The 15,389-nt window shown below is 45.7% G+C and overlaps 1 long non-coding RNA gene and 1 other non-coding gene across 2 annotated transcripts; one reads left to right on the top strand and one right to left on the bottom strand.

The window, feature by feature from the left end:
• Nucleotides 1-9,994: 9,994 nt before the first annotated feature.
• Nucleotides 9,995-13,823, bottom strand: LOC141568851 (uncharacterized). The gene is made up of 3 exons (XR_012492083.1): nucleotides 13,699-13,823; nucleotides 11,073-11,206; nucleotides 9,995-10,173 (listed from the first exon to the last, which is right to left on the bottom strand). It is a non-coding gene; the product is annotated as an uncharacterized LOC141568851 (long non-coding RNA).
• Nucleotides 10,510-10,617, top strand: LOC141569049 (small nucleolar RNA SNORA1). The gene has a single exon (XR_012492443.1). It is a non-coding gene; the product is annotated as a small nucleolar RNA SNORA1 (small nucleolar RNA).
• Nucleotides 13,824-15,389: the final 1,566 nt, after the last annotated feature.

Here is a 15,389-nt window from a genome sequence, read left to right as displayed (position 1 = left end):
GCATTCATTTTCACAACACCAAATAATATAAAAAGTTATAAAGTGAAACCTTGGTCTTTTCCCAGACTCTCCCCCATTGGGTCCACTCCTGCCCCCTGGAGGGTTACAGCATTAAGTTAGGTATGTATCCTTTAGAGGTTTTCCTACATACATACGAGTAAAAACATACATCTAAACTGTGCAAGAGAGTCAAATTGAAAAGGTGAAGTTTCCCCCATTAACTCTGAGGCCTATCCCTGAGAAGAAATTATTTTCAACCATTTATCTTTTTAGCCCTCCTGATAGTACTTCCATAATGCCTGAAAATATTCTAATATCTTTGTACCTAATTCATGAAGTTTAAACAGTATCTCCTGATTCCTTGCAATGAAAGATGATGAATTTAAGTTGCTTTCACTGCTTCTCTTCTTTCCCTAATCCCTGCCATTCAGATATTTATGTCCTCCTCCTATTGTTTACTTGTAGGGCCTTAAATGATGTATTTAGACATCGACTTCCTGACTTCTTGAATTGTTTCCTGTACAAAAATGACTATTTAGTTCTCATACTTGATTGATATTTTGGCTGGGTATAATTTCCCCTCAATATCAGTTAGGATTAAGCATCGCTGTAAATAAGAGACCCAAATTATCAATGGCTCAAATAAGTTGAAGTTTACCTTTTTCTCATGGAAAAGACTAGAGGGGACTAGGCTCCTCCCAGTGTTTTTACTTTGCCTCACATAAGATGTGATTCTTGTTCTCATGGTCCAAATGATGGCCTCATATTGGCTCTCCAGGCAGCAGGCTGGATAAAGAAAAGTGCAAAGAAAGAAAGGACAGACAGAGCTCAGTCACATGGCCACACTTAGCTTCAAGGGAAGCTGGAGACGTAACCTTGATTCTGGATGGCTACTTGTCTGGCTAAAATCCCAAATTTCTCTTACCAAATAAGAATGGGGGCACAGATGCGGGGACAACTAACAGTCTTGCCAATCCCTCCACCCTTTACAGGCTTTGCTTAATCTTCTTCTTGCACCAGGGGTTGCTGATGAGATGTCTTATGACAATCTGATTTTCATTCCTTCATAGGCAATCTGTTCTTTACCCTGAAAGATTTTAAATTACATATGCAAAGGCCTTGGGACCTGAGAGTACAAATCATTTTCTCACAATGAGCAGCTGACCTGCACCTGTTCTTTCCTCAGACTCCTTCCTGCCTGTGCCCTCTGTGTTCACCACTCGGCCAATGTGGGTGTTCTCCAGCTTCGTATCTTTAGCTTTCCTGTCAATCCCTCTGAGTGGCAGCCTCCTCCTGTGGCTTTAACCACCACCCATTGGGATGATCTCAGATTTGTCTCTACAGCTTAATCCTTTTTCTCAACCTCTGGATCCAAAACAATCCAGTCATCTACTGGTATCTACCAGGTTGACCCACAGCTCCCCCACAAGCTGCTCGTGTGTCAGTCTGAAGGCTCCAGTCCTTCTCACCTCACAGCCATTCCCGTGTCCATCTCTCGAGACACTGCACAACAGTGTGCCTTTTGCCCAAGCCAGAAACTTGCCATCTCTGCGTGGCTTACACCTTTCTATGTTACTCCCTCTCCCTGAAATTCCTTCTTTTTTCTTTCCTTGGCTCATTCTCATTCATCTTTCATAACCCAGTCGAGGAGCAACATATTGGGGAACGTGGTTTCTTCCTGCCTGGATAGAGAAAAGTGCGTTAGGGTTAGGGGCTCCTCTCTCAGATTCCCAAGGTGTCTGGAGAATCCCCATATCCCATCATCACTGCGACAATTTCTAATCATTGGAACCCTCATTTGTACTGGGAACTATTTGATGGTAGAGATGGGATCTGATCTCTGACTCCCCAGCATCTAGTAGAACATTTGGCACACAGAAGTGACAGCTTCCTTTTTAATATTATTTTCTGTTTGGCTCATTTCCCATGCACCTCCTGATAACTGCACCCCCTGTTCTTTGGGGAACTCCCTCATTCACTCCATGTGGTCCTAAGGAGCTGTGAGTCCAGGGTGCTCTCTCTGCTTATGCCTCCACTACAGAGGTGGACATGTGACTCACAATGGCTTAATCTCAGTTTCCCTGGTCCCCAGCGACAGTGTTTAGACCAACAGATATCACTAACCAAGCAGGACCAATCAGACCCTTCCTTGGGATTAATATACAAACATGGGAAGGAGGTCCTCTTCATGTTGGGACTGCTGTTTGAGATGATACAGGCATAGTGTTGGGGGTGACCATCTTCCCTCCATGTGAAGAAAGTCTCTTGCAGAACACAGCCAGGCAGAGATGAGTAGAAATAAGCCATGAGCAGGGATGGAGTTCTGGTGGCCTTGAGTCCCGACTAATAGAGAACCCCGTTAAAGTTTAATGAAAACATTAATAAACTAAGTGAACTACCTCCGGTGAGTCTCTCTCCCCCACCCTCGCTCCCTCTGAGCATGGCAAGACACTTCCTCATCGAGGTTCTTTGTAGAAGTTGCACCATCCCTTGCCTGCACTTATGGTGTCAAGTCTGAACTCACTAGCCTGGCAAGTGAGATCTTTGCGATCTGACCCCAACTCCCCAGCCAGTCTCTGGTCCTATCCCCAGGCAGCCTCTGCGCCAGCCAGAAAAATGCTCACAGTTCCCTGCACTTGCCCTGTTGTCTCCCACCACTGCCTCTCTGCACTGGCTTCAACCTGAAATGCTCTTCTCCCCCACCAGGACTCCCAACCCACCCTCCACGACCAATCACAACTGACACCTACTTCAAAGTCTTCCCGCCCCACTAAGCAGAGTCCAGCCTCCTTTTCCATAGCAGTTACCTCCATTGTACACCTTCGTTGTACACTGAATTGCAATTATTGTTTACTCATGTGTCCTTCCTGTACTAGACAGAGTTCCTTAAGGGCAGAGAGCTGCTCTTTATCCACCTCTGTACCCTCTTCGCCCAACACCCACAGTAGATTGTCAACTGACATGTGAGTGAGTGGGGATCTTAGGAAGAGGCTCATTTCCTCATCTGTAAAATAGTGGAAAGGGAATCTTTTGACCACCCCCAGATTTCAGGTTTCAGAAGAGAGGCAAGTCTTGTGATTACTCACCAGAACCCCATTCATGTCAAGAGGGTGGAGAGTGGGAAGGCAGTGTAGATGTCACCTGACCAGCCTGTGTCTACACTGGTGTCTGGTTCAGTTAGTAACAGGACCAGGTTGCCTGAGATTCACAGGGCTTTGAGCAGCCCTGCTTCCTCCCACTCTCTACCACCCAGAAGTGATTAAAAAACAAACCAATAAGGTCAAAGAAGGGAGGTTCTTGGAAATCTCCTGACCCTCCATTCACATGGCAGGACAGATTCATCCCCGGGAGGTTCAGAGTGAGCTTTGGGGGACTCAGAGGAGGGACCTGGGAAGATTCTGTTGCATGTATGTCCTCTGGCTATGTCTCTGTATTGAAGTATGAGGCTTCCTACACCAGTGAGAGGCAGCATGGTTGAGGGTCTGGCATCCAGAGTGTCTGTGTGACTTTAGGCAAGTCACTTAACTTCTCTGTGCCACGATTTCCTCATCTCTTAAATAGGGATAATAGTACTTACCTCATAGGGTAACTGTGAGGAATAAATGAGTTGATATTTGGAAAGCACATAACAAGTATTATGTAAATGTTTGTTTAGACTATATTAGGATTTCATGTGTTGAAATCCAGATTTGGGATCACAGAAGCCTTTTTGTCCTTAATAAAGAGACCCCTCAAATGACTGAGTGGAGTGGGGGTGGGTGGGATACGGGGTGGGGTGGAAATGGTCTTGCAACCCCTTGGAAGATAAAGACGATACAGGGAAATTCCTCAAGTTTCCACAAGAGGGCACCTAATTTCCCAAAAGAGCCCACTTCAGAATGAGGAGCCAATGGGACATACCGCCTTCATTTATTACCACTTGGGTATCTGTACCCCAGTGCAGGTCAGTCAGAACCAGACCACAAAGTGTAATCATGGCTGAAGGTGCTGCTCAGTGATGGTAAATGCATCTCCAAACTCAGGCTGTGTGCACCCCAATACACACCACCTCTTAATCCTCAGAGACTCAGATACCCTCAACCTTTTGCACTGTCCTCAAATCTGCTCCTCCCAGGGCTGGCTGGGTATTTGAGAAAGGGAGTGTGGCTCAGGGCCACCTTTCCTGCAGCCAATTCTGTGGGCCCCAGATAAGGCAGAACCACTCCTGATCCCCTGGCCCCTTCACAATACCCCACATAGAGGGAGTCATGGGCAGAGGAAAGAGCACTGGACTCTATAGGAGACCTGGGTTCTATGCCTACCACTGTCATCTACTGTTGTCACTTCTCTGAGTCTCAGTTGCCTCATCTGTAAGGTGGAAGAACGATGCCACCCAGCTCAGGCAATGTGTGGCAGACTGGCTTCTGCAGATGGAATCTGAGCTTGGAAGGCTGAGTGGCAGAGGGGTCCTGCCAACTGTAGGTGGAAACCGAAAACAGTTCCTAAAATTACCTAACAGTTTAGTTGTGGCAGGAACAGAGCAGATAGTGGAATTAAGGTCCCTCTCAAAAGATGGGATCCCTCATCTCTGTGGTCTCCCTCACCATCACTCCCTGAGACAGACATAGCATCTTTTTGTCCTTAGTTGTGGGATTTCCCTCTCCAATTAAGAAGCCTCCAGCTGTGGGGAGTTCCTGCCCCACCCACCTCAGACACACGCAGAAACCTGGCTAAAAGGGGCCAGAAAGTTCTGGAAGGGCAGGAATCCCAGGCTGGCAAAGAGAAAGGTAGAGGGGGCAGAAATGGGCACCGGCCCCAGGCGTCATCTTCAGCGAGCGCTCTGGCACCAACACGGGGTGGCCCAGAATCGGAGGTGGCTGGGGTGCGTAGGGACAGCCCGCTTCGCAGGAGCCTGGGGGCAGAACCGCGCGGCCCAGCCAGGCCGCTCAGGTGCAGCTGGCACAGGGGCCGCGGGGCGGAGCCGGAGGACCAGAGATGCCCAAGTGCGGGATCGCCCTGGATCGCCTCCGTTTGGAACGGCGCCGGGGACCCGCTCCTTAGACCCCGCTGGGATGCAGGAGGGAGGGTAAGGGGGTTGGGGAGCGGGCTCTGGGCCAGGCAATGCTTTGGTGGGGTCTCCGTGTGTTCCCTCCACGCATACAAATTCGCGTCCCTCCCCCAACACCTGCCCCGGGCTGGAGCCAGAACCGTGGCCCCCAGCCTGCAGCCCTTCCCCTGCAGAGAGGGTAGGCCCAGGGTGGCCCTCTATCACTTATAGTTAATTACTAAGGGACGTGGGGAGGCTATAGGATGACGACGAAAGAGGTACCTTAGGTTCCATAAATTAAAGGATTGAGGGCCAAGAGGTGGTTGGATTAAGGGAGAGGGGAGTCGGAATGTAAAGGTGGGGTGGGGGTTGGAGACACAAGCCACTGCAGACGTCATTTTATGGGGGAGGGGTTGGCGGGACCATCAACCCTTTCCAGGCTTAAATGCTCTTTGTATTTATTTAAATCACTGTTGTTTTTTTCGTACAGATGAAATATTTACAACAAAATTAAGATAATTGTCAATTGCTCCTAATCTATTATATATATAATATATATATTACTGTATTTAAATTTGTATCCTGCTTTTAAAACTTAACATTATAGCAAGATCATTTTCCCATATCATCAAATAATTTATAAAAAGCATGATTTATATTTAATTGGCAGAGTAGATCACAACTTATTTAGCCAATTCTTTATTGATGTAAAGTTAGGTTGTCAATCTCTAAATAGTCTCTAAATCATGCGGCAGCCAACATCCTTACACATGAATCTGTGCCAACATATGCTTGTTCTTCTTTTTTATTTCATATGCCTGTTCTTTTAGGATAAGAACTAAGAGTTGAAGCATTGAGTGAAATATACGAGTACTTTTTCTCCAATTTATTTTAGTTCTAAAAGAAGTATTAACTCCTTGCAAAATATATAAGCAATTCTAAAGGGTACAAAAGAGAACACAAGTCCAGCCCCTACTCTTTGCCCAACTCCTGGGAGGTGACACCATTCACACTTTCGTAAAATCTGTTCAAGATTTTCCTATGTGCATTGACAGATACACATACCCTAAGGTGTATATTTGTATATAATGGGGGACCAGCAGAGCACACTTATAATCCTTTCTTCCTCTTTTCAAAATCAAATAAGTCATTGTAAGAAAAATTCACATTGTTAAAAATACAAAAAAACAACAACCCACATTCATTGTAAAAACAACCACAACTAATCAAATAACATTAGGAAAGAAAGCAGAGTTGGGAAAGATGGGGCCTGAGTGTCTGTTCCTGCCTCCCAGTGTTCCCATGTCTGCTTTGGTGGTCACAGTGATCAAAGCCTGGCCCACTCCCTGTGAGGGCCTGAAGCTGTGGTGCTGGAGGGGAGACCCCAGAGTGGGCTGGTGCAGATTGGCTGGAAGCTATCATCCCAGCACCATTACAGTTTGGGAAGACAGGGGGCCCAAGGCCCTGGGGAAGGAATAGCTTCTTTGGTGGGACCTGGGACAAAGACTTGTAGGTCCTTGGCCTGCCTGGCGGGGGCCTGGCCTTCCAGAACTGAAGGGTCTTCCCTGCTATGACATGGCTACCCCTGACCCAAGTGGTGTTGTTTGGGCTGAATTGCTCTCTTCCATGAAGCTGGGAAGGAACTGCTCTCCTCACACCCTCTTGTAGGAGTCTCAGGGCCCAGAGGCTTCCTTTACCCTCTTCGGGCGGAGACACACTCCTCTACTTCAACCCACAGAACAATGAAATGCCAGCCACCCGACCAGCAAGCTGAGAAACCACAGGGCTTGGCATATGTGGGCAAAGAAAGGTTACAGGTCATTTAAGATGACTCAGTAGTCTGAATGACAGCTTGAATAAGAGGGTCCTGGGGAAGGCTGCACCAATGCGCCACCAGTGAAGGGGACCCCCAGGCTATCAAACTCAGAACTGTCCTCGAGGAACTACATCAAGGACTGGGGACAGACGGAGATACCCAGAGGGTCAGCCAGGGCCACCCAGCCCTCTGAACTTGGTGTGTCAGTTCAGGTGGACCCCCCCCCCTTCTCACAGGCAAGTCTGGGCTTTCTGACATGCTCTGTGTGTGTGTGTGTGTGTGTGTGTGTGTGTGTGTGTGTAAGGAATGCTTGGCTCTGGAAAGTTTGAGAGCTGAGCCTAGCATGGTCTCAGCATTACTGGCCCCTGAGGCCTCACTCCCTGTGCCAGTATCAAGGGCAGTGTCCTATGAAGCTCTCTAAGCTCTGACCATGCCCTTCAGGCCAGAAATCCTTTTGGAAGCCTCCACTGAGTCACATTATCCACCATGTTCCAGGTGCTCCCGCCCAGTCCTGGCTCAGGATGGGGGGTTCAGTAAGACTTCTGTCACTTAGAATCACAGCTGGGACAGCATCAGCTGTGGCCTCAGGGATGTCAGAGCCCTGCCACCCAGGGCTTGTATTCTGGTGAGGAGGCAAGATAGTTATCAATGAGGAGGCAAGATAGTTATCAATACAGAAAGATGAAGTAGTCCTGGGCTTGAGAACATTGGCCTGGGAGTCAGGCGTCTTGATTTCTACTTTTCTCTCCTGTAATACGGGGCAGTAGTGTTCACCATATAGGTTGTTACAAGGATTAGAAAAAAAAAGTCCTGTAAGGTGCCTGAGACCCCCTACGCCTGGGTACCCTTGCCCTCCCTCCCGCATCCCAGCGGGGTCTTCTCACCAGAGGGTGACCCGTTCTGAGGATGGCAGTGGACCCCGTACCTCCCTCGCGCTCCGGGAGCCGGAGGGGTGGGGACCTTCGCACCGCTCTGGGCAGAGGCGACCGAGGACATGGAGTGCAGGGTCTCTCCCGCCCCGCAGAGGCCCGAGCTCCCGCGTCTGTGGTCCTCGGGCTCCGCTCCGTGGCCACCGGGCCAGCTGCACCCTGGCCGGGCTGCGCGGCTCTCGCCCGATGCTTGTGCGAAGCTGACTGTCCCTATGTGCCCGCCCCGGCCACCTCCCATCCCCAGCCACCCTGCGTTGGTGCCCCAGCGTGCGCTGAAGGTGATGCCTGGGGCTGGTGCCCATTTCTGCCTCCTCAACCTTCATTTTTGTCAGCCTGAGACTTCTTGCCCTTCTAGAACTAACTACCTGGTCCCATTTAGCCAGGTTTCTCTGCGTGTCTGAAGTGGTACTACCCACAGCCCGGGGCTCCCTAATTGGGGAGGGGATCAGACATAGGCTGTTAGATATAGATGTTACAATGATACTGTGTTTTGTCTGTGGAGTGCACAGTGATGGAGCCAGGGTTGAGATCTCTGCCTGACCACCAGAGGGAATTGGAGCCTGATCTGAGGTGTAGTAAAGGGCAGCGCTGAGGACAGCCCAGAATTGTAAACTTGAAATCCTAAATGCATCCAAACTAACGTTCAAGTGAGAAGGTGAAAGAAAGATTTTAGATGTGCAAACCCTAAGAAACTTTATCACCCACAGACTCTCTCTGAATGATTTGAGAATGTGTTTGGGAAGAAAAAATAGTGAAGCCACAAAAGGGCAAGATGTGGGTAAAGAGTAGAAGGCAAAGAAATTAGTATCCTTATAGTTAAGTCTAAGTAATTGTTGGTAACAAGGGGAAAAAAGTAATGCCCTGGAGAACACCCCCCAGGTTTCGCAGTGTGGGAGTGGGCAGCAGCAGTGGTCATGTTCTTGGCAGCGGATGACAGTGGCAGCTTCCGAGGGTCTTGTTCAGTGCAGGCCACATTTTCTGTAAATCCACGCAATGGAACATATTATGAACCTGTTAAGGTGAATGATGTAGTTCTATACATATGCAAATGAAAAGTGCCCAAATATAGTCTAGGTTCAAAAAGAAACAAAAGGGGGAAAAAAGAAACAAAAGGAAAGTCACAGAAGGATGTTTATACAATGCTCGCTGTTTTTAAATATATATGTATATATATATACATATATGTGTGTGTATGTGTAGTTTGCACGTGCAAAAACATCTGGATGATGCAACTAACATAGGATTCAGCAATTGCACTCCTGGGCATTTATCCTAAAGAAGTGAAAACATGTTCACAAAAAGTTTGATAATTGTTAATTCTAGGGGATTAGAATATAGGGGTTCATTGTATGTGCTCTTTACAGTGTCTTTTATATTTTCATAATAAAAAGGGAAATTTCATACAATAGGTGGTTATATTGTGAAGATCATGAATAGCAAACAGGTAACTTGGGATAAAATTTCCAGGGACATAATCACACATGATGCAAAAATTTTTTATCCTCAAGTAGCTCAGATGGAAGTGCTCAAACAGTACCAGTAGTGAAAACAAGCATAAGATACCAAAGGAGCAATTTGGATCAAATAGTCTCATAAAATGAAAGAGTGACAAAGCAGTATTTCTAAACTCATCTATAAAATATTGTATTATTTTATGTAGTGTCATTTTCAATATAAAAATGTAGTAAGAGTAACAATTCACATGTTTTCAAGAGTAGCAAACAACGTGGGAGATGAGAACCCAAAAACTTTCATTTCTTTGAGTGGCCCAATTCTTCCTGCAGCATATACACACCTCCCTAGGCTTTATCTCTTTTCAAGATTCCTTTAAGGAATCTTATTAATTTTCATGATCTTTTATATTGCATTTTTGGTGCATATAAAAATACATATGGCATATACCTATGATTTAAAGTGTAATATTGAAACAAATGCCTATGAATAAAACACAAATTAAGATCCAAACAATACCAATAATTTTGCATCTATCTGTGTCCTCCTTCCCTACCCAATTACCTTGGTCTCCCCCAGAGTTTACCATTATCCTGAGTTGTGAGTTTATTGCTATAACTCTTGGTTTAAAATTTTCAATCCAATGTTCATATACTCTTCTCCAAGGTATCATTTTGTTGTGCTTTATTTTGAGCTTTGTAACTCCTTTCAAGTTTCCTTGGGATTCTAATCTATTGGGTTCAAGACAGGATGTCTCTGACTTACTTTTCTCCAGGGTGAGGATGGAGAGAGAAGAGTCTGGATCCTCAGTTCTCCTCGAGGCTGGAAGCCATAAAGCCACTGGAGCTAATATCATAATTAGCATCAAATCTTTCCAACCTGTTTGGCAGGATGGCTTGTGAGTTATCAGCACCCTGGACAGATCAGGGTCATCTTAAGCTTTCTGCAGCCTTATAAAAATATAGAAGAAAATATTTTATTTTCTTTCAGTGTTGCCATTGTGATTTTCTAGTGTCTGAAACATATGTTTCCCCATGTAACATTCATATTTAAGGTAACAATGACCTCTTCAAAATACTGTGGAATTCCACCTATATATAGGTACTTGGAGTGGTCAAATTCAGAGACAGAAAATAGAATGGTAGTTGCCATGGCGTGGGGGAGAGGAGAATGGGGCATTATTGTTTAATGGGTACAGAATTATAGTTTGGGAAAATGAAAAAAGTTCTGGAGCTAAATAGTGGCGATGGTTGCACAAGTATACAATTTTTATGTTCTGTGTATTTTACCACAATTAAAAATAACATAATAATAATGTGGCTATTCTGAGACACAGGTTATGCTTCCATCACAGTAAGTTTATTGCAGTGGTGACAATGAGACCTGTAACATTTTTTGCTATGCTCAATGAGTAAAAATTGGATGTAATAAGACTTCAATATTAGAAACAATTAAGGAATAATATATTTTAGATCATTTGTCAAAATAGCAATGTACTTTTTACATTTTAACTTCTAGGGACCTAAAGTAAACTGCTTGAAGAAATTGGGTCCCAGTGATTATGGCACTGATTGACTTGACAACTGTGGATTGAGCAAAAATTATTTTTAAAAGAGATTAAGACTCAAACTCAGGAGGAACTAAGGCAGTGGAAGGAATCACAGCATGAGAAATTCCTTAAATAAAAATTTATTAACTTAAAATAATTGTGCCTATGTTACACGTAAAATACAACCAAAACTTTACACTTTTTGTAGAAAGTCATCATGTATTTTTGGCTCAAAGTTTCTCTAGTGTTTTCTGTGGTGGGAATAAAAATAAAATTTAGCAGTTAACAGTTGTATTGTACCTTTGACATAAATAATTGTAGAGGACCCTGTTCATCTGATGAAATCCTTTTCCCTTTCTCTGTTCTGGGCATAAGCATCTTGCTTTGCTTTCTCTTCCTTTTGCTGTTTTACTTCAGTTAACTCATTATGTAATCTGTAAGAAATCATAGGAAATTCAGAAAAAAATAATAACATAAAATTACTATTTGCATTTTTCAAAACTTAGAGAGAAGGTTCATAATAATCCTCAAGTAATAGTTGAGAAAACCCTAGGAAAATCCAGCCATGACAATTCTGGGCAAACAGCACATGTGTTATTTAATTATGCTCACTCTAGAAATAATAAAGTTTTAAAAATAACCAAATGGTATCTATTAAAATATGAAACAAAAGGGAGGATATGAAGAGGTCACAAGAAAGGAAATTCATATTTGGGGAAAACACTGTAAAACAGAAGTACTTTTTTCCAAATTTTTCTTTTTTACTTTGTATTGAGGTAAAATTATACACAGTTAAGTGCACGAATCTTAAGTGTATAGATAGCTTGGTGAATTTAGAACATTTCCAGCACCCCAGAAGCTTCCATTGGAACCCCTCTCAGACAATATCCTTCTATGTAAAGGTTACCATTAATTGGTTTTCTGTCACCATAGAACTTTCTATAGTTCTATGTCATTCATTATGTAGTATGGCTTTGCTCAATATTATGTCTGTGATATTCATTCATGTTGTTGTAAGTAGCAGTACTTTCTTTTTTCATTGCTCTATTGTTTTGTTTTGGCTTTTTTAAAATGTTACTGGGTGATATGTTTTTTGTTTTGTTTTGTTTTTATTGGGGAAGGGGAACAGGACTTTATTGGGGAACAGTGTGTACTTCCAGGACTTTTTCCAAGTCAAGCTGTTGTCTTTTCAATCTTAGTTGTGGAGGGCACAGCTCAGCTCCAGGTCCAGTTGCCATTGTTAGTTGCAGGGGGCAGAGCCCACCATCCCTTGCAGGAGTGGAGGAGTCTAACCCAGCAACCTTGTGGTTGAGAACCCACTGGCCCATGTGGGAATCAAACAGGCAGCCTTCGGCGTTAGGAGCACGGAGCTCCAACCACCTGAGCCACCGGGCCGGCCCTGCTCTATTGTTGATTTCCACTGTATAAACATACCACAATTTATTTATCCAGTCTCCTCTTGATGAACATTTGGGATGTATCTAGTATTTTGGTAATAATGAATAATGAATGTCACAAGTATTCTTGTATATGTCCTTTGGGGAACATATGCATTCATTTCTGTTGGGAATATGACTAGGAGTGGAACTGCTCATCCTAGGGCATATGAATTTTAGTTTTAAAAGGTATTGACAGCTTCCCACATGGTTGTACCAATTTACACTCCCACCAGCAAGGTATGAGAGATCTATTGTTCTATATCCTTTCCAACACTTCATATTATGTCTTTTTAATTTTAGTCTTCAGACAGAAATAAATTTTGAGAAATAAGAATGGGATATAATAACAGTTACTAGGTTAATGAAAATAATTATGAGTGAACAACACATACAACTACATACTGACTTGGAAATGTGGATTAAATGAGCAATTTTCTCAGAATACAGAGGAGCAAAATCCACTAGAGATGAAAGAAAAACAATTATTATTTGAGTAATATTGAACAAATAAAATTATTGTCAAATACGACACAAGGTAGGTAGTCTGAGTGAGTAGATAGTTTGAGTGAGTCTGTTTCAGTTAGAAGGGTCTAGAAGTGTGTGGTGAAGGTTAGCAATGACTGCACCACGGGGCCCAGGGTGTTTGGTTAAACTTCCCAGAGCAATAGAATGTGCCGCGGGGCTTGAAACCCACTGCATTAGATCTAATAATTTCATGTTTAGTAATTTAGCCTTAAAAAAAATCAGATGTAGACAATGTTTCAAGGATTTCCGTTGCTGCGTTATGTCATTATGATGTATTTTAGAGGTTATAAATCTAAACCTCCTATTCTACAATGGAATATTATGCATACTTTTAAAGTAATATGGGGTTTTTGTTGTTGTTATTTGTCAATTTTACAACAATGAACAATACGCTGTTTGAATAGGTGTGAAGAGGGGATAAAACAAAAAGCCTTGTGTTATGCTGTTGTCATTTTAAAGAACTTCAAGGAGAAACAGACAACCTAGAAAGACAACCTAGAAAGAGAACTCGGTCACCACCTCCTTTCCATGACAAAGGGGTTCTAAATTATTCTGCCTTCAGACATCCCTGCCTCCTTCCTCTTGTTCTCACCCTTTGCCACTCTTCCAGCCCATGATGCCCTTTTTTCCATCCTTTTTTCCCTCGGGACACCCTTTTCCAGATGTTCATTCTGGGGCAACCCGACACCCCTTGACATGGAGCGGGAGAGTGGTCGAGGCTGTTGCGAAAGGCTGTCCAGGTTTGGGGCGCCCTGGGCCTGCCCTCTCTTCAGGGGCTACAGGCTGGGGGCCAAAGTCCCAGGTTGGGCAGCGCCCTGGTGTCCTTGTTGGGGAAGGGACCCGCATTCGTGTGCGCGGAGGGAGGGCTCAGGGACTCCAGCTGTCCCTCTGCCGGCCCTGGCGCCTGGGTCCCCAAGCCCTTCCTCCCGCATCCCAGCAGGGTTTCCCCACCAGTGGCTTACTGGGTCCGCGCCGCTCCGGGCTGAGGTGCGCCAAGTCCCTCCTGTCCTACCAAGGCTCGCGCTCCGGCGTCTCCGGTCCTCGGGCTCCGCCCCGCGGCCACCCGGACAGCTGCACCCGAGCTGCCTGACTGGCCGGCGCGGCTCTGCTTCCGATGCTCCTGCGAAGCAGGCTGTCCCCACGCGCCCCGGCCACCTCTCATCTCGGGCCACCTCGTGTCGGTGCCAGAGCGCGCGCTGAAGGTGACGCCTAGGACTGGTGCCCATTTCTGTCCCCACTACCCTCCTCTTTGCCAGCCTGGGATTCCTGCCCTTCCGGAAATTTCTGGCCTTTTTTTGGCCAGGTTTCTGTGTGTCTCAGGTGGGTGGGGCAGGAACTCTCAGTTGGGGAGGGAGGTCAGTCAGCTAAGGACATAAAGATGCTGTGTCGGTCTCAGGGATTGATGGAGAGGGGAACCACGGAGATGAGGCGGGCGGCCCCCTCCCCCTTGAGGCATGCCTGAGGCCCCCATGTTTTGTGAAGATGCTCTGTATCCTCCTTTTCCTGGCAAAAGCATTGGGAAACTTAGGGCCCCCACTGTGTCTGCACATGCACCCCGGAGCTCTGCTTCCCTCTCTCAGGGAGGACTTGCTGCTTTACTGGGAGGCCCCAGGTATGGGGACAGTAGAGCTGGTGGTGACTCTGCCCAGGTCATGTGAAGCCACCCTTGTCTGATGCATCATTGCTTGGACAATGCCAAGTCCCACTATCTCCTTTGATAAAGGAGGTAAACTGTGAGGGAGCTGGGAGGTTATCACCACACCCACTCTACAGAGGCAAAACCAAAGGAAGGGAATAAACAGCAGAGCCAGGCCCAGAACTCATACTTCCTGGCTCTTAGTTCAGGGCCGGTCCCTGTCTACCCTGCCTCACAGGGGGTAGAGGGGAGTATGCTGGTCTCTGATGGCCTCGCTTGGAGGAGGGAGGTTGCCCCGAGTCTGTAATACCTTGCTAAGTGGCAGAGAAGGGAAGGCAGGCAAATACGACCTGCTCTCCCCAACTCCCACCTTCTCTAGCTCTCTCCAGGGGTCCTAGGTGAGATGGCCTCCCCCATCTGCCAAGATTTCTAGCTAAACTGGCACTGGCCTAGCTTCCTTCTCATCCCCATTCTCATCATTCCCAGGAGGGCACACTTCATATTATGTCTTTTTAATTTTAGCCTTTAATGCACGTCCCCTTGACACACACACACACAGGCATACACCCTTCAGAAGCACAACACAAGGAATCTTCTTGGGCCCCCCTACCAGTTAGAGGGCCCAGGAGTACAAACAGAGGCCCATACATATGTTAAATACTTAAATTATAAACCAAACTAACACCTTCAATAAGATGTTTTATCTTCCAGCCTTGACAAAATATAACTTTATTATGACCTGAAACACCAGGTTTGAATTTGGAATTCTCAGAATCCTCCGAGTTCTTCACCAGTGTAGGGCGACCTGGCCCTACACCAATGGCTGACCCCCAGGTCTGTCATGCACTGGGAGGGAGCACGCACACTGGCAGGCACAGTCAACCCTCAACAAGGAGTGCCTGGGAAATGCCTGCACAGTGGTCTAGAAGCCAATTGGTCAGGGATTCCAAGGTCCCAGTTACCCAAAATGTTCTGTGAGGGGTCAGATACCACATTTCCTCAACCCCACCAATTTCT

This window comes from Rhinolophus sinicus, linkage group LG15 (assembly GCF_036562045.2).
Source record: "Rhinolophus sinicus isolate RSC01 linkage group LG15, ASM3656204v1, whole genome shotgun sequence".
In the NCBI taxonomy this organism is placed as follows: Eukaryota; Metazoa; Chordata; class Mammalia; order Chiroptera; family Rhinolophidae; genus Rhinolophus; species Rhinolophus sinicus.
This window is presented reverse-complemented; position numbering and strand designations above follow the sequence as displayed.